We start from the raw sequence: 23453 nt of genomic DNA on the forward strand, positions 1-23453 counted from the left end.
TCTTGCTATTTCTATGCTCGGGTGGCCTCCGCTTCATGGTTCATGGTTTTCGTATTTTTGGAACGGAGCCGATCGGTCTCGTGGGTCCCACGCCTCGCGTACGAAAACAAAGGAGGTTTTGCGTCTTTTAAGACATAAAAGCAATAAGCATGGATAGTATTTCGGGTGCGATCATACCAGCACTAATGCACCAGATCCCATCAGAACTCCGCAGTTAAGCGTGCTGGGGCGAGAGTAGTACTAGGATTGGTGACCCCCTGGGAAGTCCTCGTGTTGCACCCCACTTTTTCGTTGCCCGTTTGCGTTTTTTTTAGATTTTACGTGCTGTTTTTTTTGTTTTTGTTTCTTTCTTGCTGTTTCTATGCTCGGGTGGCCTCCGCTTCATGGTTGATGGTTTTCGTATTTTTGGAACGGAGCCGATCGGTCACGTGGGTCCCACGCCTCGCGTACGAAAACAAAGGAGGTTCTGCGTCTTTTAAGACATAAAAGCAATAAGCACGGATAGTATTTCGGGTGCGATCATACCAGCACTAATGCACCGGATCCCATCAGAACTCCGCAGTTAAGCGTGCTTGGGCGAGAGTAGTACTAGGATGGGTGACCCCCTGGGAAGTCCTCGTGTTGCACCCCACTTTTTCGTTGCCCGTTTGCGTTTTTTTTAGATTTTACGTGCTGTTTTTTTTTGTTTTTGTTTCTTTCTTGCTGTTTCTATGCTCGGGTGGCCTCCGCTTCATGGTTGATGGTTTTCGTATTTTTGGAACGGAGCCGATCGGTCACGTGGGTCCCACGCCTCGCGTACGAAAACAAAGGAGGTTCTGCGTCTTTTAAGACATAAAAGCAATAAGCACGGATAGTATTTCGGGTGCGATCATACCAGCACTAATGCACCGGATCCCATCAGAACTCCGCAGTTAAGCGTGCTTGGGCGAGAGTAGTACTAGGATGGGTGACCCCCTGGGAAGTCCTCGTGTTGCACCCCACTTTTTCGTTGCCCGTTTGCGTTTTTTTAGATTTTACGTGCGGTTTTTTTTTGTTTTTTTTTTCTTTCTTGCTATTTCTATGCTCGGGTGGCCTCCGCTTCATGGTTCATGGTTTTCGTATTTTTGGAACGGAGCCGATCGGTCACGTGGGTCCCACGCCTCGCTTACGAAAACAAAGGAGGTTCTGCGTCTTTTAAGACATAAAAGCAATAAGCATGGATAGTATTTCGGGTGCGATCATACCAGCACTAATGCACCGGATCCCATCAGAACTCCGCAGTTAAGCGTGCTTGGGCGAGAGTAGTACTAGGATGGGTGACCCCCTGGGAAGTCCTCGTGTTGCACCCGCCTTTTTCGTTGCCCGTTTGCGTTTTTTTTAGATTTTACGTGCTGTTTTTTTTTTGTTTTTGTTTCTTTCTTGCTGTTTCTATGCTCGGGTAGCCTCCGCTTCATGGTTCATGGTTTTCGTATTTTTGGAACGGAGCCGATCGGTCACGTGGGTCCCACGCCTCGCGTAGGAAAACAAAGGAGGTTCTGCGTCTTTTAAGACATAAAAGCAATAAGCATGGATAGTATTTCGGGTGCGATCATACCAGCACTAATGCACCGGATCCCATCAAAACTCCGCAGTTAAGCGTGCTTGGGCGAGAGTAGTACTAGGATGGGTGACCCGCTGGGAAGTCCTCATGTTGCACCCCCTTTTTTCGTTGCCCGTTTGCGTTTTTTTAGATTTTACGTGCGGTTTTTTTTTTTTTGTTTTTTTTTCTTTCTTGCTATTTCTATGCTCGGGTGGCCTCCGCTTCATGGTTCATGGTTTTCGTATTTTTGGAACGGAGCCGATCGGTCACGTGGGTCCCACGCCTCGCGTACGAAAACAAAGGAGGTTCTGCGTCTTTTAAGACATAAAAGCAATAATCATGAATAGTATTTCGGGTGCGATCATACCAGCACTAATGCACCGGATTCCATCAGAACTCCGCAGTTAAGCGTGCTTGGGCGAGAGTAGTACTAGGATGGGTGACCCCCTGGGAAGTCCTCGTGTTGCACCCCTTTTTTCGTTGCCCGTTTGCGTTTTTTTAGATTTTACGTGCGGTTTTTTTTTTGTTTTTTTTTCTTTCTTGCTATTTCTATGGTCGGGTGGCCTCCGCCTCATGGTTCATGGTTGATGGTTTTCGTATTTTTGGAACGGAGCCGATCGGTCTCGTGGGTCCCACGCCTCGCGTACGAAAACAAAGGAGGTTCTGCGTCTTTTAAGACATAAAAGCAATAAGCATGGATAGTATTTCGGGTGCGATCGTACCAGCACTAATGCACCGGATCCCATCAGAACTCCGCAGTTAAGCGTGCTTGGGCGAGAGTAGTACTAGGATGGGTGACCCCCTGGGAAGTCCTCGTGTTGCACCCCCCTTTTTCGTTGCCCGTTTGCGTTTTTTTTAGATTTTACGTGCGGTTTTTTTTTGTTTTTTTTTCTTTTTTGCTATTTCTATGCTCGGGTGGCCTCCGCTTCATGGTTCATGGTTTTCGTATTTTTGGAACGGAGCCGATCGGTCTCGTGGGTCCCACGCCTCGCGTACGAAAACAAAGGAGGTTCTGCGTCTTTTAAGACATAAAAGCAATAATCATGAATAGTATTTCGGGTGCGATCATACCAGCACTAATGCACCGGATCCTATCAGAACTCCGCAGTTAAGCGTGCTTGGGCGAGAGTAGTACTAGGATGGGTGACCCCCTGGGAAGTCCTCGTGTTGCACCCCCCTTTTTCGTTGCCCGTTTGCGTTTTTTTTAGATTTTACGTGCGGTTTTTTTTTTTTTCTTTCTTGCTGTTTCTATGCTCGGGTGGCTTCCGCTTCATGGTTGATGGTTTTCGTATTTTTGGAACGGAGCCGATCGGTCACGTGGGTCCTACGCCTCGCGTACGAAAACAAAGGAGGTTCTGCTTCTTTTAAGACATAAAAGCAATAAGAATGGATAATATTTCGGGTGCGATCATACCGGCACTAATGCACCGGATCCCATCAGAAGTCCGCAGTTAAGCGTGCTTGTGCGAGAGTAGTACTAGGATGGGTGACCCCCTGGGAAGTCCTCGTGTTGCACCCCTTTTTTCGTTGCCCGTTTGCGTTTTTTTAGATTTTACGTGCGGTTTTTTTTTTGTTTTTTTTTTCTTTCTTGCTATTTCTATGCTCGGGTGGCCTCCGCTTCATGGTTCATGGTTTTCGTATTTTTGGAACGGAGCCGATCGGTCACGTGGGTCCCACGCCTCGCTTACGAAAACAAAGGAGGTTCTGCGTCTTTTAAGACATAAAAGCAATAAGCATGGATAGTATTTCGGGTGCGATCATACCAGCACTAATGCACCGGATCCCATCAGAACTCCGCAGTTAAGCGTGCTTGGGCGAGAGTAGTACTAGGATGGGTGACCCGCTGGGAAGTCCTCGTGTTGCACCCCTTTTTTCGTTGCCCGTTTGCGTTTTTTTAGATTTTACGTGCGGTTTTTTTTTTGTTTTTTTTTTCTTTCTTGCTATTTCTATGCTCGGGTGGCCTCCGCTTCATGGTTCATGGTTCATGGTTTTCGTATTTTTGGAACGGACCCGATCGGTCTCGTGGGTCCCACGCCTCGCGTAGGAAAACAAAGGAGGTTCTGCGTCTTTTAAGACATAAAAGCAATAAGCATGGATAGTATTTCGTGTGCGATCATACCAGCACTAATGCACCGGATCCCATCAGAACTCCGCAGTTAAGCGTGCTTGGGCGAGAGTAGTACTAGGATGGGTGACCCCCTGGGAAGTCCTCGTGTTGCACCCCTTTTTTCGTTGCCCGTTTGCGTTTTTTTAGATTTTACGTGCAGTTTTTTTTTTGTTTTTTTTTTCTTTCTTGCTATTTCTATGCTCGGGTGGCCTCCGCTTCATGGTTCATGGTTTTCGTATTTTTGGAACGGAGCCGATCGGTCTCGTGGGTCCCACGCCTCTTGTACGAAAACAAAGGAGGTTCTGCGTCTTTTAAGACATAAAAGCAATAATCATGAATAGTATTTCGGGTGCGATCATACCAGCACTAATGCACCGGATCCCATCAGAACTCCGCAGTTAAGCGTGCTTGGGCGAGAGTAGTACTAGGATGGGTGACCCCCTGTGAAGTCCTCGTGTTGCACCCCCCTTTTTCGTTGCCCGTTTGCGTTTTTTTTAGATTTTACGTGCTGTTTTTTTTTTGTTTTTGTTTCTTTCTTGCTGTTTCTATGCTCGGGTAGCCTCCGCTTCATGGTTCATGGTTTTCGTATTTTTGGAACGGAGCCGATCGGTCACGTGGGTCCCACGCCTCGCGTACGAAAACAAAGGAGGTTCTGCGTCTTTTAAGACATAAAAGCAATAAGCATGGATAGTATTTCGGGTGCGATCATACCAGCACTAATGCACCGGATCCCATCAGAACTCCGCAGTTAAGCGTGCTTGGGCGAGAGTAGTACTAGGATGGGTGACCCCCTGGGAAGTCCTCGTGTTGCACCCCCCTTTTCCGTTGCCCGTTTGCGTTTTTTTAGATTTTACGTGCGGTTTTTTTTTTGTTTTTTTTTCTTTCTTGCTATTTCTATGCTCGGGTGGCCTCCGCTTCATGGTACATGGTTTTCGTATTTTTGGAACGGAGCCGATCGGTCTCGTGGGTCCCACGCCTCGCGTACGAAAACAAAGGAGGTTCTGCGTCTTTTAAGACATAAAAGCAATAAGCATGGATAATATTTCGGGTGCGATCATACCGGCACTAATGCACCGGATCCCATCAGAAGTCCGCAGTTAAGCGTGCTTGGGCGAGAGTAGTACTAGGATGGGTGACCCCCTGGGAAGTCCTCGTGTTGCACCCCTTTTTTCGTTGCCCGTTTGCGTTTTTTTAGATTTTACGTGCGGTTTTTTTTTTGTTTTTTTTTTCTTTCTTGCTATTTCTATGCTCGGGTGGCCTCCGCTTCATGGTTCATGGTTCATGGTTTTCGTATTTTTGGAACGGACCCGATCGGTCTCGTGGGTCCCATGCCTCGCGTAGGAAAACAAAGGAGGTTCTGCGTCTTTTAAGACATAAAAGCAATAAGAATGGATAGTATTTCGGGTGCGATCATACCAGCACTAATGCACCGGATCCCATCAGAACTCCGCAGTTAAGCGTGCTTGGTCGAGAGTAGTACTAGGATGGGTGACCCCCTGGGAAGTCCTCGTGTTGCACCCCTTTTTTCGTTGCCCGTTTGCGTTTTTTTAGATTTTACGTGCAGTTTTTTTTTTGTTTTTTTTTCTTTCTTGCTATTTCTATGCTCGGGTGGCCTCCGCTTCATGGTTCATGGTTTTCGTATTTTTGGAACGGAGCCGATCGGTCTCGTGGGTCCCACGCCTCGCGTACGAAAACAAAGGAGGTTCTGCGTCTTTTAAGACATAAAAGCAATAAGCATGGATAGTATTTCGGGTGCGATCATACCAGCACTAATGCACCGGATCCCATCAGAACTCCGCAGTTAAGCGTGCTTGGGCGAGAGTAGTACTAGGATGGGTGACCCCCTGGGAAGTCCTCGTGTTGCACCCCTTTTTTCGTTGCCCGTTTGCGTTTTTTTAGATTTTACGTGAAGTTTTTTTTTTTGTTTTTTTTTTCTTTCTTGCTATTTCTATGCTCGGGTGGCCTCCGCTTCATGGTTCATGGTTTTCGTATTTTTGGAACGGAGCCGATCGGTCTCGTGGGTCCCACGCCTCGCGTACGAAAACAAAGGAGGTTTTGCGTCTTTTAAGACATAAAAGCAATAAGCATGGATAATATTTCGGGTGCGATCATACCAGCACTAATGCACCGGATCCCATCAGAACTCCGCAGTTAAGCGTGCTTGGGCGAGAGTAGTACTAGGATGGGTGACCCCCTGGGAAGTCCTCGTGTTGCACCCCACTTTTTCGTTGCCCGTTTGCGTTTTTTTTAGATTTTACGTGCTGTTTTTTTTTGTTTTTGTTTCTTTCTTGCTGTTTCTATGCTCGGGTGGCCTCCGCTTCATGGTTGATGGTTTTCGTATTTTTGGAACGGAGCCGATCGGTCACGTGGGTCCCACGCCTCGCGTACGAAAACAAAGGAGGTTCTGCGTCTTTTAAGACATAAAAGCAATAAGCACGGATAGTATTTCGGGTGCGATCATACCAGCACTAATGCACCGGATCCCATCAGAACTCCGCAGTTAAGCGTGCTTGGGCGAGAGTAGTACTAGGATGGGTGACCCCCTGGGAAGTCCTCGTGTTGCACCCCACTTTTTCGTTGCCCGTTTGCGTTTTTTTAGATTTTACGTGCGGTTTTTTTTTGTTTTTTTTTTCTTTCTTGCTATTTCTATGCTCGGGTGGCCTCCGCTTCATGGTTCATGGTTTTCGTATTTTTGGAACGGAGCCGATCGGTCACGTGGGTCCCACGCCTCGCTTACGAAAACAAAGGAGGTTCTGCGTCTTTTAAGACATAAAAGCAATAAGCATGGATAGTATTTCGGGTGCGATCATACCAGCACTAATGCACCGGATCCCATCAGAACTCCGCAGTTAAGCGTGCTTGGGCGAGAGTAGTACTAGGATGGGTGACCCCCTGGGAAGTCCTCGTGTTGCACCCCTTTTTTCGTTGCCCGTTTGCGTTTTTTTAGATTTTACGTGCAGTTTTTTTTTTTTTGTTTTTTTTTTCTTTCTTGCTATTTCTATGCTCGGGTGGCCTCCGCTTCATGGTTCATGGTTTTCGTATTTTTGGAACGGAGCCGATCGGTCTCGTGGGTCCCACGCCTCGCGTACGAAAACAAAGGAGGTTTTGCGTCTTTTAAGACATAAAAGCAATAAGCATGGATAGTATTTCGGGTGCGATCATACCAGCACTAATGCACCGGATCCCATCAGAACTCCGCAGTTAAGCGTGCTGGGGCGAGAGTAGTACTAGGATTGGTGACCCCCTGGGAAGTCCTCGTGTTGCACCCCACTTTTTCGTTGCCCGTTTGCGTTTTTTTTAGATTTTACGTGCTGTTTTTTTTTGTTTTTGTTTCTTTCTTGCTGTTTCTATGCTCGGGTGGCCTCCGCTTCATGGTTGATGGTTTTCGTATTTTTGGAACGGAGCCGATCGGTCACGTGGGTCCCACGCCTCGCGTACGAAAACAAAGGAGGTTCTGCGTCTTTTAAGACATAAAAGCAATAAGCACGGATAGTATTTCGGGTGCGATCATACCAGCACTAATGCACCGGATCCCATCAGAACTCCGCAGTTAAGCGTGCTTGGGCGAGAGTAGTACTAGGATGGGTGACCCCCTGGGAAGTCCTCGTGTTGCACCCCACTTTTTCGTTGCCCGTTTGCGTTTTTTTAGATTTTACGTGCGGTTTTTTTTTGTTTTTTTTTTCTTTCTTGCTATTTCTATGCTCGGGTGGCCTCCGCTTCATGGTTCATGGTTTTCGTATTTTTGGAACGGAGCCGATCGGTCACGTGGGTCCCACGCCTCGCTTACGAAAACAAAGGAGGTTCTGCGTCTTTTAAGACATAAAAGCAATAAGCATGGATAGTATTTCGGGTGCGATCATACCAGCACTAATGCACCGGATCCCATCAGAACTCCGCAGTTAAGCGTGCTTGGGCGAGAGTAGTACTAGGATAGGTGACCCCCTGGGAAGTCCTCGTGTTGCACCCCTTTTTTCGTTGCCCGTTTGCGTTTTTTTAGATTTTACGTGCGGTTTTTTTTTGTTTTTTTTTCTTTCTTGCTATTTCTATGCTCGGGTGGCCTCCGCTTCATGGTTCATGGTTCATGGTTCATGGTTTTCGTATTTTTGGAACGGAGCCGATCGGTCTCGTGGGTCCCACGCCTCGCGTACGAAAACAAAGGAGGTTCTGCGTCTTTTAAGACATAAAAGCAATAAGCATGGATAGTATTTCGGGTGCGATCATACCAGCACTAATGCACCGGATCCCATCAGAACTCCGCAGTTAAGCGTGCTTGGGCGAGAGTAGTACTAAGATGGGTGACCCCCTGGGAAGTCCTCGTGTTGCACCCCCCTTTTTCGTTGCCCGTTTGCGTTTTTTTTAGATTTTACGTGCTGTTTTTTTTTTGTTTTTTTTTCTTTCTTGCTGTTTCTATGCTCGGGTGGCCTCCGCTTCATGGTTGATGGTTTTCGTATTTTTGGAAAGGAGCCAATCGGTCACGTGGGTCCCACGCCTCGCGTACGAAACAAAGGAGGTTCTGCGTCTTTTAAGACATAAAAGCAATAAGCATGGATAGTATTTCGGGTGTGATCATACCAGCACTAATGCACCGGATCCCATCAGAACTCCGCAGTTAAGCGTGCTTGGGCGAGAGTAGTACTAGGATGGGTGACCCCCTGGGAAGTCCTCGTGTTGCACCCCCCTTTTTCGTTGCCTGTTTGCGTTTTTTTTAGATTTTACGTGCGGTTTTTTTTTGTTTTTTTTCTTTCTTGCTATTTCTATGCTCGGGTGGCCTCCGCTTCATGGTTCATGGTTTTCGTATTTTTGGAACGGAGCCGATCGGTCACGTGGGTCCCACGCCTCGCTTACGAAAACAAAGGAGGTTCTGCGTCTTTTAAGACATAAAAGCAATAAGCATGGATAGTATTTCGGGTGCGATCATACCAGCACTAATGCACCGGATCCCATCAGAACTCCGCAGTTAAGCGTGCTTGGGCGAGTGTAGTACTAGGATGGGTGACCCCCTGGGAAGTCCTCGTGTTGCACCCCCCTTTTTCGATGCCTGTTTGCGTTTTTTTTAGATTTTACGTGCGGTTTTTTTTTGTCTTTTTTTTCTTTCTTGCTATTTCTATGCTCGGGTGGCCTCCGCTTCATGGTTCATGGTTTTCGTATTTTTGGAACGGAGCCGATCGGTCACGTGGGTCCCACGCCTCGCTTACGAAAACAAAGGAGGTTCTGCGTCTTTTAAGACATAAAAGCAATAAGCATGGATAGTATTTCGGGTGCGATCATACCAGCACTAATGCACCGGATCCCATCAAAACTCCGCAGTTAAGCGTGCTTGGGCGAGAGTAGTACTAGGATGGGTGACCCGCTGGGAAGTCCTCGTGTTGCACCCCTTTTTTCGTTGCCCGTTTGCGTTTTTTTAGATTTTACGTGCGGTTTTTTTTTTGTTTTTTTTTTCTTTCTTGCTATTTCTATGCTCGGGTGGCCTCCGCTTCATGGTTCATGGTTTTCGTATTTTTGGAACGGAGCCGATCGGTCACGTGGGTCCCACGCCTCGCGTACGAAAACAAAGGAGGTTCTGCGTCTTTTAAGACATAAAAGCAATAATCATGAATAGTATTTCGGGTGCGATCATACCAGCACTAATGCACCGGATTCCATCAGAACTCTGCAGTTAAGCGTGCTTGGGCGAGAGTAGTACTAGGATGGGTGACCCCCTGGGAAGTCCTCGTGTTGCTTTTCGTTGCCCGTTTGCGTTTTTTTAGATTTTACGTGCGGTTTTTTTTTTTGTTTTTTTTTTCTTTCTTGCTATTTCTATGCTCGGGTGGCCTCCGCCTCATGGTTCATGGTTGATGGTTTTCGTATTTTTGGAACGGAGCCGATCGGTCTCGTGGGTCCCACGCCTCGCGTACGAAAACAAAGGAGGTTCTGCGTCTTTTAAGACATAAAAGCAATAAGCATGGATAGTATTTCGGGTGCGATCATACCAGCACTAATGCACCGGATCCCATCAGAACTCCGCAGTTAAGCGTGCTTGGGCGAGAGTAGTACTAGGATGGGTGACCCCCTGGGAAGTCCTCGTGTTGCACCCCCCTTTTTCGTTGCCCGTTTGCGTTTTTTTTAGATTTTACGTGCGGTTTTTTTTTGTTTTTTTTTGTTTTTTGCTATTTCTATGCTCGGGTGGCCTCCGCTTCATGGTTCATGGTTTTCGTATTTTTGGAACGGAGCCGATCGGTCTCGTGGGTCCCACGCCTCGCGTACGAAAACAAAGGAGGTTCTGCGTCTTTTAAGACATAAAAGCAATAATCATGAATAGTATTTCGGGTGCGATCATACCAGCACTAATGCACCGGATCCTATCAGAACTCCGCAGTTAAGCGTGCTTGGGCGAGAGTAGTACTAGGATGGGTGACCCCCTTGGAAGTCCTCGTGTTGCACCCCCCTTTTTCGTTGCCCGTTTGCGTTTTTTTTAGATTTTACGTGCGGTTTTTTTTTTTTTTTTTCTTTCTTGCTGTTTCTATGCTCGGGTGGCTTCCGCTTCATGGTTGATGGTTTTCGTATTTTTGGAACGGAGCCGATCGGTCACGTGGGTCCCACGCCTCGCGTACGAAAACAAAGGAGGTTCTGCGTCTTTTAAGACATAAAAGCAATAAGCATGGATAGTATTTCGGGTGCGATCATACCAGCACTGATGCACCGGATCCCATCAGAACTCCGCAGTTAAGCGTGCTTGGGCGAGAGTAGTACTAGGATGGGTGACCCCCTGGGAAGTCCTCGTGTTGCACCCTCCTTTTTTGTTGCCTGTTTGCGTTTTTTTTAGATTTTACGTGCGGTTTTTTTTTGTTTTTTTTTCTTTCTTGCTATTTCTATGCTCGGGTGGCCTCCGCTTCATGGTTCATGGTTTTCGTATTTTTGGAACGGAGCCGATCGGTCACGTGGGTCCCACGCCTCGCTTACGAAAACAAAGGAGGTTCTGCGTCTTTTAAGACATAAAAGCAATAAGCATGGATAGTATTTCGGGTGCGATCATACCAGCACTAATGCACCGGATCCCATCAGAACTCCGCAGTTAAGCGTGCTTGGGCCAGAGTAGTACTAGGATGGGTGACCCCCTGGGAAGTCCTCGTGTTGCACCCCTTTTTTTCGTTGCCCGTTTGCGTTTTTTTAGATTTTACGTGCGGTTTTTTTTTTGTTTTTTTTTTCTTTCTTGCTATTTCTATGCTCGGGTGGCCTCCGCTTCATGGTTCATGGTTCATGGTTTTCGTATTTTTGGAACGGACCCGATCGGTCTCGTGGGTCCCACGCCTCGCATAGGAAAACAAAGGAGGTTCTGCGTCTTTTAAGACATAAAAGCAATAAGCATGGATAGTATTTCGGGTGCGATCATACCAGCACTAATGCACCGGATCCCATCAGAACTCCGCAGTTAAGCGTGCTTGGGCGAGAGTAGTACTAGGATGGGTGACCCCCTGGGAAGTCCTCGTGTTGCACCCCTTTTTTCGTTGCCCGTTTGCGTTTTTTTAGATTTTACGTGCGGTTTTTTTTTTGTTTTTTTTTCTTTCTTGCTATTTCTATGCTCGGGTGGCCTCCGCTTCATGGTTCATGGTTCATGGTTCATGGTTTACGTATTTTTGGAACGGAGCCGATCGGTCTCGTGGGTCCCACGCCTCGCGTACGAAAACAAAGGAGGTTCTGCGTCTTTTAAGACATAAAAGCAATAAGCATGGATAGTATTTCGGGTGCGATCATACCAGCACTAATGCACCGGATCCCATCAGAACTCCGCAGTTAAGCGTGCTTGGGCGAGAGTAGTACTAGGATGGGTGACCCCTTGGGAAGTCCTCGTGTTGCACCCCCCTTTTTCGTTGCCCGTTTGCGTTTTTTTTAGATTTTACGTGCTGTTTTTTTTTTGTTTTTTTTTCTTTCTTGCTGTTTCTATGCTCGGGTGGCCTCCGCTTCATGGTTGATGGTTTTCGTATTTTTGGAACCGAGCCAATCGGTCACGTGGGTCCCACGCCTCGCGTACGAAAACAAAGGAAGTTCTGCGTCTTTTAAGACATAAAAGCAATAAGCATGGATAGTATTTCTGGTGCGATCATACCAGCACTAATGCACCGGATCCCATCAGAACTCCGCAGTTAAGCGTGCTTGGGCGAGAGTAGTACTAGGATGGGTGACCCCCTGGGAAGTCCTCGTGTTGCACCCCCCTTTTTCGTTGCCTGTTTGCGTTTTTTTTAGATTTTACGTGCGGTTTTTTTTTGTTTTTTTTTCTTTCTTGCTATTTCTATGCTCGGGTGGCCTCCGCTTCATGGTTCATGGTTCATGGTTCATGGTTTTCGTATTTTTGGAACGGAGCCGATCGGTCTCGTGGGTCCCACGCCTCGCGTACGAAAACAAAGGAGGTTCTGCGTCTTTTAAGACATAAAAGCAATAAGCATGGATAGTATTTCGGGTGCGATCATACCAGCACTAATGCACCGGATCCCATCAGAACTCCGCAGTTAAGCGTGCTTGGGCGAGAGTAGTACTAAGATGGGTGACCCCCTGGGAAGTCCTCGTGTTGCACCCCCCTTTTTCGTTGCCCGTTTGCGTTTTTTTTAGATTTTACGTGCTGTTTTTTTTTTGTTTTTTTTTCTTTCTTGCTGTTTCTATGCTCGGGTGGCCTCCGCTTCATGGTTGATGGTTTTCGTATTTTTGGAACGGAGCCAATCGGTCACGTGGGTCCCACGCCTCGCGTACGAAACAAAGGAGGTTCTGCGTCTTTTAAGACATAAAAGCAATAAGCATGGATAGTATTTCGGGTGTGATCATACCAGCACTAATGCACCGGATCCCATCAGAACTCCGCAGTTAAGCGTGCTTGGGCGAGAGTAGTACTAGGATGGGTGACCCCCCGGGAAGTCCTCGTGTTGCACCCCCCTTTTTCGTTGCCTGTTTGCGTTTTTTTTAGATTTTACGTGCGGTTTTTTTTTGTTTTTTTTTCTTTCTTGCTATTTCTATGCTCGGGTGGCGTCCGCTTCATGGTTCATGGTTTTCGTATTTTTGGAACGGAGCCGATCGGTCACGTGGGTCCCACGCCTCGCTTACGAAAACAAAGGAGGTTCTGCGTCTTTTAAGACATAAAAGCAATAAGCATGGATAGTATTTCGGGTGCGATCATACCAGCACTAATGCACCGGATCCCATCAGAACTCTGCAGTTAAGCGTGCTTGGGCGAGTGTAGTACTAGGATGGGTGACCCCCTGGGAAGTCCTCGTGTTGCACCCCCCTTTTTCGATGCCTGTTTGCGTTTTTTTTAGATTTTACGTGCGGTTTTTTTTTGTCTTTTTTTTCTTTCTTGCTATTTCTATGCTCGGGTGGCCTCCGCTTCATGGTTCATGGTTTTCGTATTTTTGGAACGGAGCCGATCGGTCACGTGGGTCCCACGCCTCGCTTACGAAAACAAAGGAGGTTCTGCGTCTTTTAAGACATAAAAGCAATAAGCATGGATAGTATTTCGGGTGCGATCATACCAGCACTAATGCACCGGATCCCATCAAAACTCCGCAGTTAAGCGTGCTTGGGCGAGAGTAGTACTAGGATGGGTGACCCGCTGGGAAGTCCTCGTGTTGCACCCCTTTTTTCGTTGCCCGTTTGCGTTTTTTTAGATTTTACGTGCGGTTTTTTTTTTTGTTTTTTTTTTCTTTCTTGCTATTTCTATGCTCGGGTGGCCTCCGCTTCATGGTTCATGGTTTTCGTATTTTTGGAACGGAGCCGATCGGTCACGTGGGTCCCACGCCTCGCGTACGAAAACAAAGGAGGTTCTGCGTCTTTTAAGACATAAAAGCAATAATCATGAATAGTATTTCGGGTGCGATCATACCAGCACTAATGCACCGGATTCCATCAGAACTCTGCAGTTAAGCGTGCTTGGGCGAGAGTAGTACTAGGATGGGTGACCCCCTGGGAAGTCCTCGTGTTGCCCGTTTGCGTTTTTTTAGATTTTACGTGCGGTTTTTTTTTGTTTTTTTTTCTTTCTTGCTATTTCTATGCTCGGGTGGCCTCCACCTCATGGTTCATGGTTGATGGTTTTCGTATTTTTGGAACGGAGCCGATCGGTCTCGTGGGTCCCACGCCTCGCGTACGAAAACAAAGGAGGTTCTGCGTCTTTTAAGACATAAAAGCAATAAGCATGGATAGTATTTCGGGTGCGATCATACCAGCACTAATGCACCGGATCCCATCAGAACTCCGCAGTTAAGCGTGCTTGGGCGAGAGTAGTACTAGGATGGGTGACCCCCTGGGAAGTCCTCGTGTTGCACCCCCCTTTTTCGTTGCCCGTTTGCGTTTTTTTTAGATTTTACGTGCGGTTTTTTTTTGTTTTTTTTTCTTTTTTGCTATTTCTATGCTCGGGTGGCCTCCGCTTCATGGTTCATGGTTTTCGTATTTTTGGAACGGAGCCGATCGGTCTCGTGGGTCCCACGCCTCGCGTACGAAAACAAAGGAGGTTCTGCGTCTTTTAAGACATAAAAGCAATAATCATGAATAGTATTTCGGGTGCGATCATACCAGCACTAATGCACCGGATCCTATCAGAACTCCGCAGTTAAGCGTGCTTGGGCGAGAGTAGTACTAGGATGGGTGACCCCCTTGGAAGTCCTCGTGTTGCACCCCCCTTTTTCGTTGCCCGTTTGCGTTTTTTTTAGATTTTACGTGCGGTTTTTTTTTTTTTTTCTTTCTTGCTGTTTCTATGCTCGGGTGGCTTCCGCTTCATGGTTGATGGTTTTCGTATTTTTGGAACGGAGCCGATCGGTCAAGTGGGTCCCACGCCTCGCGTACGAAAACAAAGGAGGTTCTGCGTCTTTTAAGACATAAAAGCAATAAGCATGGATAGTATTTCGGGTGCGATCATACCAGCACTGATGCACCGGATCCCATCAGAACTCCGCAGTTAAGCGTGCTTGGGCGAGAGTAGTACTAGGATGGGTGACCCCCTGGGAAGTCCTCGTGTTGCACCCTCCTTTTTTGTTGCCTGTTTGCGTTTTTTTTAGATTTTACGTGCGGTTTTTTTTTGTTTTTTTTTCTTTCTTGCTATTTCTATGCTCGGGTGGCCTCCGCTTCATGGTTCATGGTTTTCGTATTTTTGGAACGGAGCCGATCGGTCACGTGGGTCCCACGCCTCGCTTACGAAAACAAAGGAGGTTCTGCGTCTTTTAAGACATAAAAGCAATAAGCATGGATAGTATTTCGGGTGCGATCATACCAGCACTAATGCACCGGATCCCATCAGAACTCCGCAGTTAAGCGTGCTTGGGCGAGAGTAGTACTAGGATGGGTGACCCCCTGGGAAGTCCTCGTGTTGCACCCCTTTTTTTCGTTGCCCGTTTGCGTTTTTTTAGATTTTACGTGCGGTTTTTTTTTTTGTTTTTTTTTTCTTTCTTGCTATTTCTATGCTCGGGTGGCCTCCGCTTCATGGTTCATGGTTCATGGTTTTCGTATTTTTGGAACGGACCCGATCGGTCTCGTGGGTCCCACGCCTCGCGTAGGAAAACAAAGGAGGTTCTGCGTCTTTTAAGACATAAAAGCAATAAGCATGGATAGTATTTCGGGTGCGATCATACCAGCACTAATGCACCGGATCCCAGAACTCCGCAGTTAAGCGTGCTTGGGCGAGAGTAGTACTAGGATGGGTGACCCCCTGGGAAGTCCTCGTGTTGCACCCCTTTTTTCGTTGCCCGTTTGCGTTTTTTTAGATTTTACGTGCGGTTTTTTTTTGTTTTTTTTTCTTTCTTGCTATTTCTATGCTCGGGTGGCCTCCGCTTCATGGTTCATGGTTCACGGTTCATGGTTTACGTATTTTTGGAACGGAGCCGATCGGTCTCGTGGGTCCCACGCCTCGCGTACGAAAACAAAGGAGGTTCTGCGTCTTTTAAGACATAAAAGCAATAAGCATGGATAGTATTTCGGGTGCGATCATACCAGCACTAATGCACCGGATCCCATCAGAACTCCGCAGTTAAGCGTGCTTGGGCGAGAGTAGTACTAGGATGGGTGACCCCCTGGGAAGTCCTCGTGTTGCACCCCCCTTTTTCGTTGCCCGTTTGCGTTTTTTTTAGATTTTACGTGCTGTTTTTTTTTTGTTTTTTTTTCTTTCTTGCTGTTTCTATGCTCGGGTGGCCTCCGCTTCATGGTTGATGGTTTTCGTATTTTTGGAACCGAGCCAATCGGTCACGTGGGTCCCACGCCTCGCGTACGAAAACAAAGGAAGTTCTGCGTCTTTTAAGACATAAAAGCAATAAGCATGGATAGTATTTCGGGTGCGATCATACCAGCACTAATGCACCGGATCCCATCAGAACTCCGCAGTTAAGCGTGCTTGGGCGAGAGTAGTACTAGGATGGGTGACCCCCTGGGAAGTCCTCGTGTTGCACCCCCCTTTTTCGTTGCCTGTTTGCGTTTTTTTTAGATTTTACGTGCGGTTTTTTTTTGTTTTTTTTTCTTTCTTGCTATTTCTATGCTCGGGTGGCCTCCGCTTCATGGTTCATGGTTTTCTTATTTTTGGAACGGAGCCGATCGGTCACGTGGGTCCCACGCCTCGCTTACGAAAACAAAGGAGGTTCTGCGTCTTTTAAGACATAAAAGCAATAAGCATGGATAGTATTTCGGGTGCGATCATAGCAGCACTAATGCACCGGATCCCATCAGAACTCCGCAGTTAAGCGTGCTTGGGCGAGAGTAGTACTAGGATGGGTGACCCCCTGGGAAGTCCTCGTGTTGCACCCCCCTTTTTCGATGCCTGTTTGCGTTTTTTTTAGATTTTACGTGCGGTTTTTTTTTGTTTTTTTTTTCTTTCTTGCTATTTCTATGCTCGGGTGGCCTCCGCTTCATGGTTCATGGTTTTCGTATTTTTGGAACGGAGCCGATCGGTCACGTGGGTCCCACGCCTCGCTTACGAAAACAAAGGAGGTTCTGCGTCTTTTAAGACATAAAAGCAATAAGCATGGATAGTATTTCGGGTGCGATCATACTAGCACTAATGCACCGGATCCCATCAGAACTCCGCAGTTAAGCGTGCTTGGGCGAGAGTAGTACTAGGATGGGTGACCCCCTGGGAAGTCCTCGTGTTGCACCCCTTTTTTCGTTGCCCGTTTGCGTTTTTTTAGATTTTACGTACGGTTTTTTTTTTGTTTTTTTTTCTTTCTTGCTATTTCTATGCTCGGGTGGCCTCCGCTTCATTGTTCATGGTTCATGGTTCATGGTTTTCGTATTTTTGGAACGGAGCCGATCGGTCTCGTGGGTCCCACCCTCGCGTACGAAAACAAAGGAGGTTCTGCGTCTTTTAAGACATAAAAGCAATAAGCATGGATAGTATTTCGGGTGCGATCATACCAGCACTAATGCACCGGATCCCATCAGAACTCCGCAGTTAAGCGTGCTTGGGCGAGAGTAGTACTAGGATGGGTGACCCCTTGGGAAGTCCTCGTGTTGCACCCCCCTTTTTCGTTGCCCGTTTGCGTTTTTTTTAGATTTTACGTGCTGTTTTTTTTTTGTTTTTTTTTCTTTCTTGCTGTTTCTATGCTCGGGTGGCCTCCGCTTCATGGTTGATGGTTTTCGTATTTTTGGAACGGAGCCAATCGGTCACGTGGGTCCCACGCCTCGCGTACGAAAACAAAGGAGGTTCTGCGTCTTTTAAGACATAAAAGCAATAAGCATGGATAGTATTTCGGGTGCGATCATACCAGCACTAATGCACCGGATCCCATCAGAACTCCGCAGTTAAGCGTGCTTGGGCGAGAGTAGTACTAGGATGGGTGACCCCTTGGGAAGTCCTCGTGTTGCACCCCCCTTTTTCGTTGCCTGTTTGCGTTTTTTTTAGATTTTACGTGCGGTTTTTTTTTGTTTTTTTTTCTTTCTTGCTATTTCTATGCTCGGGTGGCCTCCGCTTCATGGTTCATGGTTTTCGTATTTTTGGAACGGAGCCGATCGGTCACGTGGGTCCCACGCCTCGCTTACGAAAACAAAGGAGGTTCTGCGTCTTTTAAGACATAAAAGCAATAATCATGAATAGTATTTCGGGTGCGATCATACCAGCACTAATGCACCGGATCCCATCAGAACTCCGCAGTTAAGCGTGCTTGGGCGAGAGTAGTACTAGGATGGGTGACCCCCTGGGAAGTCCTCGTGTTGCACCCGCCTTTTTCGTTGCCCGTTTGCGTTTTTTTTAGATTTTACGTGCTGTTTTTTTTTTGTTTTTGTTTCTTTCTTGCTGTTTCTATGCTCGGGTAGCCTCCGCTTCATGGTTCATGGTTTTCGTATTTTTGGAACGGAGCCGATCGGTCACGTGGGTCCCACGCCTCGCGTAGGAAAACAAAGGAGGTTCTGCGTCTTTTAAGACATAAAAGCAATAAGCATGGATAGTATTTCGGGTGCGATCATACCAGCACTAATGCACCGGATCCCATCAAAACTCCGCAGTTAAGCGTGCTTGGGCGAGAGTAGTACTAGGATGGGTGACCCGCTGGGAAGTCCTCATGTTGCACCCCCTTTTTTCGTTGCCCGTTTGCGTTTTTTTAGATTTTACGTGCGGTTTTTTTTTTTTGTTTTTTTTTCTTTCTTGCTATTTCTATGCTCGGGTGGCCTCCGCTTCATGGTTCATGGTTTTCGTATTTTTGGAACGGAGCCGATCGGTCACGTGGGTCCCACGCCTCGCGTACGAAAACAAAGGAGGTTCTGCGTCTTTTAAGACATAAAAGCAATAATCATGAATAGTATTTCGGGTGCGATCATACCAGCACTAATGCACCGGATTCCATCAGAACTCCGCAGTTTAGCGTGCTTGGGCGAGAGTAGTACTAGGATGGGTGACCCCCTGGGAAGTCCTCGTGTTGCACCCCTTTTTTCGTTGCCCGTTTGCGTTTTTTTAGATTTTACGTGCGGTTTTTTTTTTGTTTTTTTTTCTTTCTTGCTATTTCTATGGTCGGGTGGCCTCCGCCTCATGGTTCATGGTTGATGGTTTTCGTATTTTTGGAACGGAGCCGATCGGTCTCGTGGGTCCCACGCCTCGCGTACGAAAACAAAGGAGGTTCTGCGTCTTTTAAGACATAAAAGCAATAAGCATGGATAGTATTTCGGGTGCGATCGTACCAGCACTAATGCACCGGATCCCATCAGAACTCCGCAGTTAAGCGTGCTTGGGCGAGAGTAGTACTAGGATGGGTGACCCCCTGGGAAGTCCTCGTGTTGCACCCCCCTTTTTCGTTGCCCGTTTGCGTTTTTTTTAGATTTTACGTGCGGTTTTTTTTTGTTTTTTTTTCTTTTTTGCTATTTCTATGCTCGGGTGGCCTCCGCTTCATGGTTCATGGTTTTCGTATTTTTGGAACGGAGCCGATCGGTCTCGTGGGTCCCACGCCTCGCGTACGAAAACAAAGGAGGTTCTGCGTCTTTTAAGACATAAAAGCAATAATCATGAATAGTATTTCGGGTGCGATCATACCAGCACTAATGCACCGGATCCTATCAGAACTCCGCAGTTAAGCGTGCTTGGGCGAGAGTAGTACTAGGATGGGTGACCCCCTGGGAAGTCCTCGTGTTGCACCCCCCTTTTTCGTTGCCCGTTTGCGTTTTTTTTAGATTTTACGTGCGGTTTTTTTTTTTTCTTTCTTGCTGTTTCTATGCTCGGGTGGCTTCCGCTTCATGGTTGATGGTTTTCGTATTTTTGGAACGGAGCCGATCGGTCACGTGGGTCCTACGCCTCGCGTACGAAAACAAAGGAGGTTCTGCTTCTTTTAAGACATAAAAGCAATAAGAATGGATAATATTTCGGGTGCGATCATACCGGCACTAATGCACCGGATCCCATCAGAAGTCCGCAGTTAAGCGTGCTTGTGCGAGAGTAGTACTAGGATGGGTGACCCCCTGGGAAGTCCTCGTGTTGCACCCCTTTTTTCGTTGCCCGTTTGCGTTTTTTTAGATTTTACGTGCGGTTTTTTTTTTGTTTTTTTTTTCTTTCTTGCTATTTCTATGCTCGGGTGGCCTCCGCTTCATGGTTCATGGTTTTCGTATTTTTGGAACGGAGCCGATCGGTCACGTGGGTCCCACGCCTCGCTTACGAAAACAAAGGAGGTTCTGCGTCTTTTAAGACATAAAAGCAATAAGCATGGATAGTATTTCGGGTGCGATCATACCAGCACTAATGCACCGGATCCCATCAGAACTCCGCAGTTAAGCGTGCTTGGGCGAGAGTAGTACTAGGATGGGTGACCCGCTGGGAAGTCCTCGTGTTGCACCCCTTTTTTCGTTGTCCGTTTGCGTTTTTTTAGATTTTACGTGCGGTTTTTTTTTTGTTTTTTTTTTCTTTCTTACTATTTCTATGCTCGGGTGGCCTCCGCTTCATGGTTCATGGTTCATGGTTTTCGTATTTTTGGAACGGACCCGATCGGTCTCGTGGGTCCCACGCCTCGCGTAGGAAAACAAAGGAGGTTCTGCGTCTTTTAAGACATAAAAGCAATAAGCATGGATAGTATTTCGGGTGCGATCATACCAGCACTAATGCACCGGATCCCATCAGAACTCCGCAGTTAAGCGTGCTTGGGCGAGAGTAGTACTAGGATGGGTGACCCCCTGGGAAGTCCTCGTGTTGCACCCCTTTTTTCGTTGCCCGTTTGCGTTTTTTTAGATTTTACGTGCAGTTTTTTTTTTCTTTCTTGCTATTTCTATGCTCGGGTGGCCTCCGCTTCATGGTTCATGGTTTTCGTATTTTTGGAACGGAGCCGATCGGTCTCGTGGGTCCCACGCCTCTTGTACGAAAACAAAGGAGGTTCTGCGTCTTTTAAGACATAAAAGCAATAATCATGAATAGTATTTCGGGTGCGATCATACCAGCACTAATGCACCGGATCCCATCAGAACTCCGCAGTTAAGCGTGCTTGGGCGAGAGTAGTACTAGGATGGGTGACCCCCTGTGAAGTCCTCGTGTTGCACCCCCCTTTTTCGTTGCCCGTTTGCGTTTTTTTTAGATTTTACGTGCTGTTTTTTTTTTGTTTTTGTTTCTTTCTTGCTGTTTCTATGCTCGGGTAGCCTCCGCTTCATGGTTCATTGTTTTCGTATTTTTGGAACGGAGCCGATCGGTCACGTGGGTCCCACGCCTCGCGTACGAAAACAAAGGAGGTTCTGCGTCTTTTAAGACATAAAAGCAATAAGCATGGATAGTATTTCGGGTGCGATCATACCAGCACTAATGCACCGGATCCCATCAGAACTCCGCAGTTAAGCGTGCTTGGGCGAGAGTAGTACTAGGATGGGTGACCCCCTGGGAAGTCCTCGTGTTGCACCCCCCTTTTCCGTTGCCCGTTTGCGTTTTTTTAGATTTTACGTTCGGTTTTTTTTTTGTTTTTTTTTCTTTCTTGCTATTTCTATGCTCGGGTGGCCTCCGCTTCATGGTACATGGTTTTCGTATTTTTGGAACGGAGCCGATCGGTCTCGTGGGTCCCACGCCTCGCGTACGAAAACAAAGGAGGTTCTGCGTCTTTTAAGACATAAAAGCAATAAGCATGGATAATATTTCGGGTGCGATCATACCGGCACTAATGCACCGGATCCCATCAGAAGTCCGCAGTTAAGCGTGCTTGGGCGAGAGTAGTACTAGGATGGGTGACCCCCTGGGAAGTCCTCGTGTTGCACCCCTTTTTTCGTTGCCCGTTTGCGTTTTTTTAGATTTTACGTGCGGTTTTTTTTTTGTTTTTTTTTTCTTTCTTGCTATTTCTATGCTCGGGTGGCCTCCGCTTCATGGTTCATGGTTCATGGTTTTCGTATTTTTGGAACGGACCCGATCGGTCTCGTGGGTCCCATGCCTCGCGTAGGAAAACAAAGGAGGTTCTGCGTCTTTTAAGACATAAAAGCAATAAGAATGGATAGTATTTCGGGTGCGATCATACCAGCACTAATGCACCGGATCCCATCAGAACTCCGCAGTTAAGCGTGCTTGGGCGAGAGTAGTACTAGGATGGGTGACCCCCTGGGAAGTCCTCGTGTTGCACCCCTTTTTTCGTTGCCCGTTTGCGTTTTTTTAGATTTTACGTGCAGTTTTTTTTTTGTTTTTTTTTTCTTTCTTGCTATTTCTATGCTCGGGTGGCCTCCGCTTCATGGTTCATGGTTTTCGTATTTTTGGAACGGAGCCGATCGGTCTCGTGGGTCCCACGCCTCGCGTACGAAAACAAAGGAGGTTCTGCGTCTTTTAAGACATAAAAGCAATAAGCATGGATAGTATTTCGGGTGCGATCATACCAGCACTAATGCACCGGATCCCATCAGAACTCCGCAGTTAAGCGTGCTTGGGCGAGAGTAGTACTAGGATGGGTGACCCCCTGGGAAGTCCTCGTGTTGCACCCCTTTTTTCGTTGCCCGTTTGCGTTTTTTTAGATTTTACGTGAAGTTTTTTTTTTTGTTTTTTTTTTCTTTCTTGCTATTTCTATGCTCGGGTGGCCTCCGCTTCATGGTTCATGGTTTTCGTATTTTTGGAACGGAGCCGATCGGTCTCGTGGGTCCCACGCCTCGCGTACGAAAACAAAGGAGGTTGTGCGTCTTTTAAGACATAAAAGCAATAAGCATGGATAATATTTCGGGTGCGATCATACCAGCACTAATGCACCGGATCCCATTAGAACTCCGCAGTTAAGCGTGCTTGGGCGAGAGTAGTACTAGGATGGGTGACCCCCTGGGAAGTCCTCGTGTTGCACCCCACTTTTTCGTTGCCCGTTTGCGTTTTTTTTAGATTTTACGTGCTGTTTTTTTTTGTTTTTGTTTCTTTCTTGCTGTTTCTATGCTCGGGTGGCCTCCGCTTCATGGTTGATGGTTTTCGTATTTTTGGAACGGAGCCGATCGGTCACGTGGGTCCCACGCCTCGCGTACGAAAACAAAGGAGGTTCTGCGTCTTTTAAGACATAAAAGCAATAAGCACGGATAGTATTTCGGGTGCGATCATACCAGCACTAATGCACCGGATCCCATCAGAACTCCGCACTTAAGCGTGCTTGGGCGAGAGTAGTACTAGAATGGGTGACCCCCTGGGAAGTCCTCGTGTTGCACCCCACTTTTTCGTTGCCCGTTTGCGTTTTTTTAGATTTTACGTGCGGTTTTTTTTTGTTTTTTTTTCTTTCTTGCTATTTCTATGCTCGGGTGGCCTCCGCTTCATGGTTCATGGTTTTCGTATTTTTGGAACGGAGCCGATCGGTCACGTGGGTCCCACGCCTCGCTTACGAAAACAAAGGAGGTTCTGCGTCTTTTAAGACATAAAAGCAATAAGCATGGATAGTATTTCGGGTGCGATCATACCAGCACTAATGCACCGGATCCCATCAGAACTCCGCAGTTAAGCGTGCTTGGGCGAGAGTAGTACTAGGATGGGTGACCCCCTGGGAAGTCCTCGTGTTGCACCCCTTTTTTCGTTGCCCGTTTGCGTTTTTTTAGATTTTACGTGCAGTTTTTTTTTTTTTGTTTTTTTTTCTTTCTTGCTATTTCTATGCTCGGGTGGCCTCCGCTTCATGGTTCATGGTTTTCGTATTTTTGGAACGGAGCCGATCGGTCTCGTGGGTCCCACGCCTCGCGTACGAAAACAAAGGAGGTTTTGCGTCTTTTAAGACATAAAAGCAATAAGCATGGATAGTATTTCGGGTGCGATCATACCAGCACTAATGCACCGGATCCCATCAGAACTCCGCAGTTAAGCGTGCTGGGGCGAGAGTAGTACTAGGATTGGTGACCCCCTGGGAAGTCCTCGTGTTGCACCCCACTTTTTCGTTGCCCGTTTGCGTTTTTTTTAGATTTTACGTG

At 47.1% G+C, this 23453-nt stretch overlaps 67 non-coding genes across 67 annotated transcripts; all 67 read left to right on the forward strand.

Moving 5' to 3' along the window:
- The first annotated feature begins 163 nt into the window (after nucleotides 1–163).
- LOC145148526 (5S ribosomal RNA) lies at nucleotides 164–282 on the forward strand. Its single transcript, XR_013729407.1, has one exon. It is a non-coding gene; the product is annotated as a 5S ribosomal RNA (ribosomal RNA).
- Nucleotides 283–511: 229 nt separating this feature from the next.
- Nucleotides 512–630, forward strand: LOC145152089 (5S ribosomal RNA). Its single transcript, XR_013732625.1, has one exon. It is a non-coding gene; the product is annotated as a 5S ribosomal RNA (ribosomal RNA).
- A 230-nt stretch (nucleotides 631–860) lies between these two features.
- On the forward strand, nucleotides 861–979 carry LOC145152090 (5S ribosomal RNA). The gene has a single exon (XR_013732626.1). It is a non-coding gene; the product is annotated as a 5S ribosomal RNA (ribosomal RNA).
- Nucleotides 980–1209: 230 nt separating this feature from the next.
- LOC145154443 (5S ribosomal RNA) lies at nucleotides 1210–1328 on the forward strand. Its single transcript, XR_013734915.1, has one exon. It is a non-coding gene; the product is annotated as a 5S ribosomal RNA (ribosomal RNA).
- Nucleotides 1329–1559: 231 nt separating this feature from the next.
- Nucleotides 1560–1678, forward strand: LOC145149288 (5S ribosomal RNA). The gene has a single exon (XR_013730138.1). It is a non-coding gene; the product is annotated as a 5S ribosomal RNA (ribosomal RNA).
- Nucleotides 1679–1911: 233 nt separating this feature from the next.
- LOC145155355 (5S ribosomal RNA) lies at nucleotides 1912–2030 on the forward strand. The gene has a single exon (XR_013735800.1). It is a non-coding gene; the product is annotated as a 5S ribosomal RNA (ribosomal RNA).
- Nucleotides 2031–2266: 236 nt separating this feature from the next.
- LOC145155453 (5S ribosomal RNA) lies at nucleotides 2267–2385 on the forward strand. The gene has a single exon (XR_013735892.1). It is a non-coding gene; the product is annotated as a 5S ribosomal RNA (ribosomal RNA).
- A 230-nt stretch (nucleotides 2386–2615) lies between these two features.
- Nucleotides 2616–2734, forward strand: LOC145138503 (5S ribosomal RNA). Its single transcript, XR_013721563.1, has one exon. It is a non-coding gene; the product is annotated as a 5S ribosomal RNA (ribosomal RNA).
- Nucleotides 2735–2958: 224 nt separating this feature from the next.
- LOC145148680 (5S ribosomal RNA) lies at nucleotides 2959–3077 on the forward strand. Its single transcript, XR_013729553.1, has one exon. It is a non-coding gene; the product is annotated as a 5S ribosomal RNA (ribosomal RNA).
- Nucleotides 3078–3307: 230 nt separating this feature from the next.
- Nucleotides 3308–3426, forward strand: LOC145155009 (5S ribosomal RNA). Its single transcript, XR_013735472.1, has one exon. It is a non-coding gene; the product is annotated as a 5S ribosomal RNA (ribosomal RNA).
- Nucleotides 3427–3663: 237 nt separating this feature from the next.
- Nucleotides 3664–3782, forward strand: LOC145154531 (5S ribosomal RNA). Its single transcript, XR_013735003.1, has one exon. It is a non-coding gene; the product is annotated as a 5S ribosomal RNA (ribosomal RNA).
- Nucleotides 3783–4012: 230 nt separating this feature from the next.
- LOC145154662 (5S ribosomal RNA) lies at nucleotides 4013–4131 on the forward strand. Its single transcript, XR_013735126.1, has one exon. It is a non-coding gene; the product is annotated as a 5S ribosomal RNA (ribosomal RNA).
- Nucleotides 4132–4362: 231 nt separating this feature from the next.
- Nucleotides 4363–4481, forward strand: LOC145152091 (5S ribosomal RNA). The gene has a single exon (XR_013732627.1). It is a non-coding gene; the product is annotated as a 5S ribosomal RNA (ribosomal RNA).
- A 230-nt stretch (nucleotides 4482–4711) lies between these two features.
- LOC145144486 (5S ribosomal RNA) lies at nucleotides 4712–4830 on the forward strand. The gene has a single exon (XR_013725495.1). It is a non-coding gene; the product is annotated as a 5S ribosomal RNA (ribosomal RNA).
- Nucleotides 4831–5067: 237 nt separating this feature from the next.
- LOC145136501 (5S ribosomal RNA) lies at nucleotides 5068–5186 on the forward strand. The gene has a single exon (XR_013720493.1). It is a non-coding gene; the product is annotated as a 5S ribosomal RNA (ribosomal RNA).
- A 229-nt stretch (nucleotides 5187–5415) lies between these two features.
- Nucleotides 5416–5534, forward strand: LOC145152092 (5S ribosomal RNA). The gene has a single exon (XR_013732628.1). It is a non-coding gene; the product is annotated as a 5S ribosomal RNA (ribosomal RNA).
- Nucleotides 5535–5765: 231 nt separating this feature from the next.
- On the forward strand, nucleotides 5766–5884 carry LOC145152095 (5S ribosomal RNA). Its single transcript, XR_013732630.1, has one exon. It is a non-coding gene; the product is annotated as a 5S ribosomal RNA (ribosomal RNA).
- Nucleotides 5885–6114: 230 nt separating this feature from the next.
- Nucleotides 6115–6233, forward strand: LOC145152096 (5S ribosomal RNA). The gene has a single exon (XR_013732631.1). It is a non-coding gene; the product is annotated as a 5S ribosomal RNA (ribosomal RNA).
- Nucleotides 6234–6463: 230 nt separating this feature from the next.
- LOC145152097 (5S ribosomal RNA) lies at nucleotides 6464–6582 on the forward strand. Its single transcript, XR_013732632.1, has one exon. It is a non-coding gene; the product is annotated as a 5S ribosomal RNA (ribosomal RNA).
- A 233-nt stretch (nucleotides 6583–6815) lies between these two features.
- Nucleotides 6816–6934, forward strand: LOC145146568 (5S ribosomal RNA). The gene has a single exon (XR_013727506.1). It is a non-coding gene; the product is annotated as a 5S ribosomal RNA (ribosomal RNA).
- Nucleotides 6935–7164: 230 nt separating this feature from the next.
- Nucleotides 7165–7283, forward strand: LOC145152098 (5S ribosomal RNA). Its single transcript, XR_013732633.1, has one exon. It is a non-coding gene; the product is annotated as a 5S ribosomal RNA (ribosomal RNA).
- A 230-nt stretch (nucleotides 7284–7513) lies between these two features.
- On the forward strand, nucleotides 7514–7632 carry LOC145137931 (5S ribosomal RNA). The gene has a single exon (XR_013721280.1). It is a non-coding gene; the product is annotated as a 5S ribosomal RNA (ribosomal RNA).
- A 242-nt stretch (nucleotides 7633–7874) lies between these two features.
- On the forward strand, nucleotides 7875–7993 carry LOC145153683 (5S ribosomal RNA). The gene has a single exon (XR_013734178.1). It is a non-coding gene; the product is annotated as a 5S ribosomal RNA (ribosomal RNA).
- Nucleotides 7994–8223: 230 nt separating this feature from the next.
- Nucleotides 8224–8342, forward strand: LOC145153997 (5S ribosomal RNA). The gene has a single exon (XR_013734484.1). It is a non-coding gene; the product is annotated as a 5S ribosomal RNA (ribosomal RNA).
- A 229-nt stretch (nucleotides 8343–8571) lies between these two features.
- Nucleotides 8572–8690, forward strand: LOC145154105 (5S ribosomal RNA). The gene has a single exon (XR_013734587.1). It is a non-coding gene; the product is annotated as a 5S ribosomal RNA (ribosomal RNA).
- Nucleotides 8691–8921: 231 nt separating this feature from the next.
- Nucleotides 8922–9040, forward strand: LOC145146450 (5S ribosomal RNA). Its single transcript, XR_013727395.1, has one exon. It is a non-coding gene; the product is annotated as a 5S ribosomal RNA (ribosomal RNA).
- Nucleotides 9041–9270: 230 nt separating this feature from the next.
- Nucleotides 9271–9389, forward strand: LOC145149248 (5S ribosomal RNA). The gene has a single exon (XR_013730099.1). It is a non-coding gene; the product is annotated as a 5S ribosomal RNA (ribosomal RNA).
- A 231-nt stretch (nucleotides 9390–9620) lies between these two features.
- Nucleotides 9621–9739, forward strand: LOC145152099 (5S ribosomal RNA). Its single transcript, XR_013732634.1, has one exon. It is a non-coding gene; the product is annotated as a 5S ribosomal RNA (ribosomal RNA).
- Nucleotides 9740–9969: 230 nt separating this feature from the next.
- LOC145145806 (5S ribosomal RNA) lies at nucleotides 9970–10088 on the forward strand. Its single transcript, XR_013726762.1, has one exon. It is a non-coding gene; the product is annotated as a 5S ribosomal RNA (ribosomal RNA).
- Nucleotides 10089–10316: 228 nt separating this feature from the next.
- On the forward strand, nucleotides 10317–10435 carry LOC145152649 (5S ribosomal RNA). Its single transcript, XR_013733177.1, has one exon. It is a non-coding gene; the product is annotated as a 5S ribosomal RNA (ribosomal RNA).
- A 230-nt stretch (nucleotides 10436–10665) lies between these two features.
- LOC145143531 (5S ribosomal RNA) lies at nucleotides 10666–10784 on the forward strand. Its single transcript, XR_013724563.1, has one exon. It is a non-coding gene; the product is annotated as a 5S ribosomal RNA (ribosomal RNA).
- A 238-nt stretch (nucleotides 10785–11022) lies between these two features.
- On the forward strand, nucleotides 11023–11141 carry LOC145152100 (5S ribosomal RNA). Its single transcript, XR_013732635.1, has one exon. It is a non-coding gene; the product is annotated as a 5S ribosomal RNA (ribosomal RNA).
- A 243-nt stretch (nucleotides 11142–11384) lies between these two features.
- LOC145153468 (5S ribosomal RNA) lies at nucleotides 11385–11503 on the forward strand. The gene has a single exon (XR_013733975.1). It is a non-coding gene; the product is annotated as a 5S ribosomal RNA (ribosomal RNA).
- Nucleotides 11504–11734: 231 nt separating this feature from the next.
- On the forward strand, nucleotides 11735–11853 carry LOC145154911 (5S ribosomal RNA). The gene has a single exon (XR_013735379.1). It is a non-coding gene; the product is annotated as a 5S ribosomal RNA (ribosomal RNA).
- A 244-nt stretch (nucleotides 11854–12097) lies between these two features.
- LOC145153684 (5S ribosomal RNA) lies at nucleotides 12098–12216 on the forward strand. The gene has a single exon (XR_013734179.1). It is a non-coding gene; the product is annotated as a 5S ribosomal RNA (ribosomal RNA).
- A 230-nt stretch (nucleotides 12217–12446) lies between these two features.
- On the forward strand, nucleotides 12447–12565 carry LOC145155483 (5S ribosomal RNA). Its single transcript, XR_013735920.1, has one exon. It is a non-coding gene; the product is annotated as a 5S ribosomal RNA (ribosomal RNA).
- A 230-nt stretch (nucleotides 12566–12795) lies between these two features.
- On the forward strand, nucleotides 12796–12914 carry LOC145140045 (5S ribosomal RNA). Its single transcript, XR_013722067.1, has one exon. It is a non-coding gene; the product is annotated as a 5S ribosomal RNA (ribosomal RNA).
- A 231-nt stretch (nucleotides 12915–13145) lies between these two features.
- On the forward strand, nucleotides 13146–13264 carry LOC145146451 (5S ribosomal RNA). Its single transcript, XR_013727396.1, has one exon. It is a non-coding gene; the product is annotated as a 5S ribosomal RNA (ribosomal RNA).
- Nucleotides 13265–13495: 231 nt separating this feature from the next.
- Nucleotides 13496–13614, forward strand: LOC145149787 (5S ribosomal RNA). The gene has a single exon (XR_013730633.1). It is a non-coding gene; the product is annotated as a 5S ribosomal RNA (ribosomal RNA).
- Nucleotides 13615–13832: 218 nt separating this feature from the next.
- On the forward strand, nucleotides 13833–13951 carry LOC145152101 (5S ribosomal RNA). Its single transcript, XR_013732636.1, has one exon. It is a non-coding gene; the product is annotated as a 5S ribosomal RNA (ribosomal RNA).
- A 230-nt stretch (nucleotides 13952–14181) lies between these two features.
- On the forward strand, nucleotides 14182–14300 carry LOC145145807 (5S ribosomal RNA). The gene has a single exon (XR_013726763.1). It is a non-coding gene; the product is annotated as a 5S ribosomal RNA (ribosomal RNA).
- A 226-nt stretch (nucleotides 14301–14526) lies between these two features.
- Nucleotides 14527–14645, forward strand: LOC145152650 (5S ribosomal RNA). Its single transcript, XR_013733178.1, has one exon. It is a non-coding gene; the product is annotated as a 5S ribosomal RNA (ribosomal RNA).
- Nucleotides 14646–14875: 230 nt separating this feature from the next.
- Nucleotides 14876–14994, forward strand: LOC145152102 (5S ribosomal RNA). Its single transcript, XR_013732637.1, has one exon. It is a non-coding gene; the product is annotated as a 5S ribosomal RNA (ribosomal RNA).
- A 239-nt stretch (nucleotides 14995–15233) lies between these two features.
- LOC145148097 (5S ribosomal RNA) lies at nucleotides 15234–15349 on the forward strand. The gene has a single exon (XR_013728996.1). It is a non-coding gene; the product is annotated as a 5S ribosomal RNA (ribosomal RNA).
- A 242-nt stretch (nucleotides 15350–15591) lies between these two features.
- Nucleotides 15592–15710, forward strand: LOC145152103 (5S ribosomal RNA). Its single transcript, XR_013732638.1, has one exon. It is a non-coding gene; the product is annotated as a 5S ribosomal RNA (ribosomal RNA).
- Nucleotides 15711–15941: 231 nt separating this feature from the next.
- Nucleotides 15942–16060, forward strand: LOC145152104 (5S ribosomal RNA). The gene has a single exon (XR_013732639.1). It is a non-coding gene; the product is annotated as a 5S ribosomal RNA (ribosomal RNA).
- A 230-nt stretch (nucleotides 16061–16290) lies between these two features.
- On the forward strand, nucleotides 16291–16409 carry LOC145143850 (5S ribosomal RNA). The gene has a single exon (XR_013724881.1). It is a non-coding gene; the product is annotated as a 5S ribosomal RNA (ribosomal RNA).
- Nucleotides 16410–16640: 231 nt separating this feature from the next.
- On the forward strand, nucleotides 16641–16759 carry LOC145154960 (5S ribosomal RNA). Its single transcript, XR_013735426.1, has one exon. It is a non-coding gene; the product is annotated as a 5S ribosomal RNA (ribosomal RNA).
- A 242-nt stretch (nucleotides 16760–17001) lies between these two features.
- Nucleotides 17002–17120, forward strand: LOC145153470 (5S ribosomal RNA). The gene has a single exon (XR_013733977.1). It is a non-coding gene; the product is annotated as a 5S ribosomal RNA (ribosomal RNA).
- Nucleotides 17121–17351: 231 nt separating this feature from the next.
- Nucleotides 17352–17470, forward strand: LOC145153471 (5S ribosomal RNA). The gene has a single exon (XR_013733978.1). It is a non-coding gene; the product is annotated as a 5S ribosomal RNA (ribosomal RNA).
- Nucleotides 17471–17700: 230 nt separating this feature from the next.
- LOC145154444 (5S ribosomal RNA) lies at nucleotides 17701–17819 on the forward strand. Its single transcript, XR_013734916.1, has one exon. It is a non-coding gene; the product is annotated as a 5S ribosomal RNA (ribosomal RNA).
- Nucleotides 17820–18050: 231 nt separating this feature from the next.
- On the forward strand, nucleotides 18051–18169 carry LOC145149289 (5S ribosomal RNA). Its single transcript, XR_013730139.1, has one exon. It is a non-coding gene; the product is annotated as a 5S ribosomal RNA (ribosomal RNA).
- Nucleotides 18170–18401: 232 nt separating this feature from the next.
- LOC145146587 (5S ribosomal RNA) lies at nucleotides 18402–18520 on the forward strand. Its single transcript, XR_013727524.1, has one exon. It is a non-coding gene; the product is annotated as a 5S ribosomal RNA (ribosomal RNA).
- A 236-nt stretch (nucleotides 18521–18756) lies between these two features.
- On the forward strand, nucleotides 18757–18875 carry LOC145155455 (5S ribosomal RNA). The gene has a single exon (XR_013735894.1). It is a non-coding gene; the product is annotated as a 5S ribosomal RNA (ribosomal RNA).
- Nucleotides 18876–19105: 230 nt separating this feature from the next.
- On the forward strand, nucleotides 19106–19224 carry LOC145138509 (5S ribosomal RNA). The gene has a single exon (XR_013721565.1). It is a non-coding gene; the product is annotated as a 5S ribosomal RNA (ribosomal RNA).
- Nucleotides 19225–19447: 223 nt separating this feature from the next.
- Nucleotides 19448–19566, forward strand: LOC145148681 (5S ribosomal RNA). The gene has a single exon (XR_013729554.1). It is a non-coding gene; the product is annotated as a 5S ribosomal RNA (ribosomal RNA).
- Nucleotides 19567–19796: 230 nt separating this feature from the next.
- LOC145155010 (5S ribosomal RNA) lies at nucleotides 19797–19915 on the forward strand. Its single transcript, XR_013735473.1, has one exon. It is a non-coding gene; the product is annotated as a 5S ribosomal RNA (ribosomal RNA).
- Nucleotides 19916–20152: 237 nt separating this feature from the next.
- LOC145152106 (5S ribosomal RNA) lies at nucleotides 20153–20271 on the forward strand. Its single transcript, XR_013732641.1, has one exon. It is a non-coding gene; the product is annotated as a 5S ribosomal RNA (ribosomal RNA).
- A 219-nt stretch (nucleotides 20272–20490) lies between these two features.
- On the forward strand, nucleotides 20491–20609 carry LOC145154663 (5S ribosomal RNA). The gene has a single exon (XR_013735127.1). It is a non-coding gene; the product is annotated as a 5S ribosomal RNA (ribosomal RNA).
- A 231-nt stretch (nucleotides 20610–20840) lies between these two features.
- On the forward strand, nucleotides 20841–20959 carry LOC145152107 (5S ribosomal RNA). The gene has a single exon (XR_013732642.1). It is a non-coding gene; the product is annotated as a 5S ribosomal RNA (ribosomal RNA).
- Nucleotides 20960–21189: 230 nt separating this feature from the next.
- LOC145144487 (5S ribosomal RNA) lies at nucleotides 21190–21308 on the forward strand. Its single transcript, XR_013725496.1, has one exon. It is a non-coding gene; the product is annotated as a 5S ribosomal RNA (ribosomal RNA).
- Nucleotides 21309–21545: 237 nt separating this feature from the next.
- Nucleotides 21546–21664, forward strand: LOC145152108 (5S ribosomal RNA). Its single transcript, XR_013732643.1, has one exon. It is a non-coding gene; the product is annotated as a 5S ribosomal RNA (ribosomal RNA).
- A 230-nt stretch (nucleotides 21665–21894) lies between these two features.
- On the forward strand, nucleotides 21895–22013 carry LOC145152109 (5S ribosomal RNA). The gene has a single exon (XR_013732644.1). It is a non-coding gene; the product is annotated as a 5S ribosomal RNA (ribosomal RNA).
- A 231-nt stretch (nucleotides 22014–22244) lies between these two features.
- On the forward strand, nucleotides 22245–22363 carry LOC145153635 (5S ribosomal RNA). The gene has a single exon (XR_013734134.1). It is a non-coding gene; the product is annotated as a 5S ribosomal RNA (ribosomal RNA).
- A 230-nt stretch (nucleotides 22364–22593) lies between these two features.
- Nucleotides 22594–22712, forward strand: LOC145145945 (5S ribosomal RNA). The gene has a single exon (XR_013726895.1). It is a non-coding gene; the product is annotated as a 5S ribosomal RNA (ribosomal RNA).
- A 229-nt stretch (nucleotides 22713–22941) lies between these two features.
- LOC145152110 (5S ribosomal RNA) lies at nucleotides 22942–23060 on the forward strand. Its single transcript, XR_013732645.1, has one exon. It is a non-coding gene; the product is annotated as a 5S ribosomal RNA (ribosomal RNA).
- A 232-nt stretch (nucleotides 23061–23292) lies between these two features.
- On the forward strand, nucleotides 23293–23411 carry LOC145146569 (5S ribosomal RNA). The gene has a single exon (XR_013727507.1). It is a non-coding gene; the product is annotated as a 5S ribosomal RNA (ribosomal RNA).
- The last annotated feature ends 42 nt before the right edge of the window (nucleotides 23412–23453 follow it).

This window comes from Lactuca virosa, chromosome 1, assembly GCF_052849685.1.
Source record: "Lactuca virosa cultivar CGN04683 chromosome 1, Lactuca_virosa_CGN04683_v6, whole genome shotgun sequence".
Lineage (NCBI taxonomy): Eukaryota > Viridiplantae > Streptophyta > Magnoliopsida > Asterales > Asteraceae > Lactuca > Lactuca virosa.